Source organism: Acipenser ruthenus, chromosome 33, assembly GCF_902713425.1.
Source record: "Acipenser ruthenus chromosome 33, fAciRut3.2 maternal haplotype, whole genome shotgun sequence".
In the NCBI taxonomy this organism is placed as follows: domain Eukaryota; kingdom Metazoa; phylum Chordata; class Actinopteri; order Acipenseriformes; family Acipenseridae; genus Acipenser; species Acipenser ruthenus.
The window spans coordinates 12,674,731-12,679,661 of record NC_081221.1 but is presented as its reverse complement, the minus strand read 5'-3'; the positions used below and the strand labels follow the sequence as shown (position 1 = coordinate 12,679,661).

At 39.0% G+C, this 4,931-nt stretch overlaps 1 long non-coding RNA gene across 1 annotated transcript; it reads right to left on the bottom strand.

The window, feature by feature from the left end:
- Positions 1-689: 689 nt before the first annotated feature.
- LOC131704982 (uncharacterized) lies at positions 690-2,649 on the bottom strand. The gene is made up of 4 exons (XR_009310101.1): positions 2,051-2,649; positions 1,765-1,877; positions 1,187-1,270; positions 690-1,002 (listed from the first exon to the last, which is right to left on the bottom strand). It is a non-coding gene; the product is annotated as an uncharacterized LOC131704982 (long non-coding RNA).
- Between the last annotated feature and the right edge of the window lie 2,282 nt (positions 2,650-4,931).

Genomic DNA, 4,931 nt, shown 5'->3' with positions numbered 1-4,931 from the left:
CTCAAAATAAATGTAAGTCAATTACTATTTTTATTTTTGCTCATGATAAAAGATTGCATTATTTTAAAACCGGACAATAAAATCTTAGAATACTTACCGCTCGATGCCAAATGCATTTCTTTTAATTATATACCACTTAAGAAAGTCTTCAACTAGTTTCTCCTTGTCGTCCAATTCTTTAATGACTGTCTTGCAGCCAGCCAGATGAAAAACAATTATTCTTCCAGCCATGAAGTATTTGTCATTCTTCTCACCTTAACATAAATAATAGTTGCAAGCATTACACCAAACTGTAGCATTTTTGTCAACCAAACTATGTTGGTAAATTGACAAAATATATGTAGTGTAATATGAAATTATATATATATATATATATATATATATATATATATATATATATATATATATATATATATATATATATATATATAATCTCAGAGATTTCACGAATAGGGCAGCAATTTCAACAATCGGTCTATTTATACCAATTGCACATTGTCTATACAGTCACTACTGTTATTCATTTTTATTTTTAATTTGTAGTTTTACCATTGTACTTCAATCTTGAAGACAAGTGTAAAGCTAAAAAATATAAACCTTTTAAAATGAAACCTTTTTACAGTAATTTTGTAGATGTTAAACCAAAAAAAATATATTATTTTTTAAAGAAGGAAAAAAACATTACCAGTTGCATCATATTTAAGAAACCTTTGTGTTTCTGGTCCTTCAAATATGGGACGTTTATGCAAGTGATCCATTAGAAGACCAAGGAACTCCCGTTTTGGTCCTCCTGTATCAATTCCTTCTTCAGTGACTCCAATGTCATCCGTAAATTTCACCATAATGGAATTCTGGGGTTCATAGTTACTTCTACGGAAACCCCGCATTGCTCCATCCCAGACATCAGCTCTCTTAATTATAAAGCGACTGCAGGCTGCATTATTGACTTGAAGAAATAAATCTTCTATGATGTTACTTATTGTAATATGGCTTTCTTGAGCTCTAAGAATAGAAAAACAAAATAAGTAATTTCCAAATATTGCACAGCCTAATATTTTGTATCTCCAATTAAAAAAAATAATATTAAAGAAATGGTTGGCAGGTAGTGTTAACAATATTTTTTTATACATATTACTGTTGTAAATCATGAAAGTAATAGGTTAACCAAAGAAAAAAACCTACTTACCTATCACCTATCACAGTTTCTTCTGTGTCTTCAACACTGCTGTCATCACTGAGAGGGATTGGTGCAAATACCTCAGTGTAGTTCCTGAAAGGAGACAAATAATACAAATCTGAAAACAAATTCTGCAGTGGTATCTTGGTAATAAAGCTAACCAAGAGTTTAATTGTTTAACTATGCAAGTTTTATAATTCCAAATGTTTTCCCGCCTTTGTTAAGGACTAATTAGTCAGAACTTCAATGTCAAGTATAACTAACAACTAAAAAAATATAAAAAAGTACAATTCTGTTTATTCTGTATTAAAAACCAACATTTGGGCTGTATTATGATTAATCCAAATGAAAATCTTGAAATAAACACACATAATAAATTCAAGAAAAGGCAAGGTGGGGAATGAAACAACCTACATTTTTTTAACTGTAATAATAACAATAAAAACAAATTCAAAGTTGCACAACCCTTTAACTATATTAGCTATACTGATTTTAGGAATATGAAGTCTTATCAATTAGGATTTGGAAAAACAGATGTTAGTTTCTGCTACAATTTACACTGTGTAAAAAGTGAATGTAAAGCATACCTATAGCAGATATTACTACTGCTTCCCTGGGGTCTCATATCCACGGTATGTGATGACGACTGCTGTGCACTTCGGTCAGCCTCGGCTTGATTTGAAGCACCTTGCTTCCATGGCTTTCAAAACAAAACAAAAAAATAGTAACTAGCGTTTTCTTTAAAATGACATATTGCTACCCTAAAGACTAGACTACAAACCTTTGTGTTAAAATAAAAATCACTGAAGTTAATATGTGAAACAACTACATTATTAAATGATTTTTGTGTAGTATTACTACTGACTACATTACCAGTGTTTCATCCAGATCATCATTCTCTGTGTGCTTCAATATAACCTCAGAATCGCTATCAGATATTTCAACAGTAGGATTTTCTGCGGAAATATGAAAATAGTAATCTGAGTCACAGTCACTCTTTATTATAATTCTAAATTCAATACATTATCCACTTACCATTTTTCTGGAATTCTGTCTGCAGACATAGACATAATAGAATTCTTCTGTATGGTTTCCCACATGCCTCTTTGTAGGATTTAAGATTAAAAAGCTCCTGGGTTCCTGGTATAAAATGAACTTTTGTCATGTCTGGGTAAAGTAAGTAGTAATCCCCATCACGAAAATTCTGATCAAACGCCCTGTGCTTAGCAACTGCAGCGTTCAGTACTTCATCACAGGTCGCCTCAACGTTGGTCAGTACTAATGGCAAACCAGATCCCCGTACAATTTTTAACTGTCCTCTCTGAAGATCAGGAGACATTATTTTAATAGTGATCTAAAAAATGAAAACAGAAAAAAGATTACCGGAATTAACAAAAAGTGGTTGAACTAAGTAGCTCACAAACCTCACTTTTTATTTTTTTTAAAACTTAGAAATACCAGTTTAATATTGTTTTAACCACTAGTATTCTAATGTGTTTTTTGTCACAAACTATTTGTGCATGACTGGTTACTATAAATAAAATGATTTCCATTACACGAGAGTAGATGTTAAAACTTCATGCTGATTTGAACTCGGCTCTCGCCAAGATAAGCACCAACTAAGACGTAGCTTTACAGTAAACTAATGCGATCCATATGTGTCTCCATCCATTTACGTTTCCTTCCATATGATGATGTAGATATCCTTCTGTCTGCTGTTAATGGCTGAAGTGTAATGCTGGCTCCAGGGATCAGCTTATTTTGCCTCCCTGGCGCATCAGCACACACAACGGCTGCGATGCTGGCTCCGGGGATCAACCAAAGTGCGGCCTCCCCAGCGCATCAGCATGACAACCGTCTGGATTGAGCTAAGTAGGGTACATCTCTGGGGTTTTCAAGTGGGCACCTTCCATCCTCAGTGTTTCGTCGACTAGCCCACGACACCTCAAGAGGGCTCGACGGTGATTCTGGCGTCCCAGCATCACCCCCCTCCGTCCCCCACTCAACTCAGCCCAGCTTACTTACCTGTACATCAGCGTTTCTTTCTTTCTATTGTGCTTGAGATCCCCAGCCAGAATCTTTACGTCTCAACCACAGCCAGTTGCTGCTCCTCTCTGCTGCTTCAGATAAGTTCTTCACTGTGCGACGCAACTCTTGGCCACTGACTCCGACGTCTCTGAGAAACCGGGTTGTAGAGTGTGCCACAAATCCTCGACAACCCACTTCCACTGGGTAAACCCGAACTCTCCATCCTCGCTGTTCCGCTTCAGTGGCTAGTTGAGCATACCGCAGTTTCTTCCTCTCATACGCCTCATCTACAGCGTCCTCCCATGGCACTGTTAACTCTACCAGGTGAACAAGGCGTGCTGATCCAGACCACAAGACAATATCTGGTCGAAGGTTAGTGGTGGCAATCTCAGGTGGAAAAATAAGCCGTTGACCAACATCTGCCAGCATTTTCCAGTCTCTAGCAGCTTCCAGTTGTCCTGGGCGAGGATTGGTTTTAACACCTTTTCTTGGTGGTTGCTCTCCTGGGCGGAGGAATGTTGTCTTTTGTGTGTAATGTTTTGATGGAACAGGTGACAACTTATTGGTCATGTTACGCTTGTCTTCCAATGCTAAGGCCAAACATCGCAGCACCTGGTCATGGCGCCAAGTAAACCGTCCTTGGCTAAGAGCCACCTTACATCCTGTCAAAATGTGCCTTAATGTTGCAGGTGATGAACACAAAGGACATGAGGGATCCTCTCCTACCCAGAGGTTTAGGTTCTGTGGTGATGGGAGAACATCATATGTTGACCTGATGAGGAAACTGATCCTGCTCTGTTCCATTGACCATAGGTCTTGCCAGCCAATCTTGCGTTGTTCCACACTCTCCCATCTCATCCATTCTCCCTGCTTGGCCTGGGAAATGGCCTTTATACACCTCATCCTCTCCTCCTGCTTTTGCACCTCGTTGACTACCAGCTTCCTCCTTTGAGCTTGGGCTGCCTTGTGCCATGTAGGAGGAGCTGAACTGAAACCAAGACCCCTTCTTCCATGCTGAACTTGCCCCATGATATCACCAATTCGAAGGGCAGCCTTTGCATCTTCCACAGCTTTCTTTGCCGCCCACTTTCTTCCAGTTTTCAACACAGGTGCTGCCTCCCTTACGCATTTATCGCGTGACTCTACTAATGTCATTTCCAGTCTGACCTTGGCGCACTTAAATTCCTCGGTTAGAGCAGAGACTGGTAGCTGCAGTATTCCTTTACCATAAAGTCCCACTCTGCTGAGGCAACGTGGAACTCCCAACCATTTCCTGATGTATGAAGTGATTAAAGCTTCCAGCTTCTCTACTGTTGTCAAAGAAACCTCGTACACAGTCAGTGGCCACAGCAACCTCGGCAGTAGACCAAACTGAAAGCACCAGAGTTTTAGTTTACCTGGTAGAGCGCAGCTGTCTATGCTCTTCAACCCCTCCACTGCTTGTTGTCTAACTTCTCCCACACGAACTGTGTCCTTTAGATCCCCGTCGTACCATCTCCCAAGACTCTTCACTGGCTTCTCAGACACTGTTGGTATTGCCTCACCATTAATGAAGAATGTTTTATCTACTACTTTGCCTTTAATTATAGAGATGCTCCTTGATTTAGTGGGCTTGAATTGCATTCGTGCCCATTCAATGTTATTGGTTAATTTGCCCAATAATCGATTAGTGCAGGCTACTGTTGTAGTCATGGTTGTCATGTCATCCATATATGCTCGAATTGGT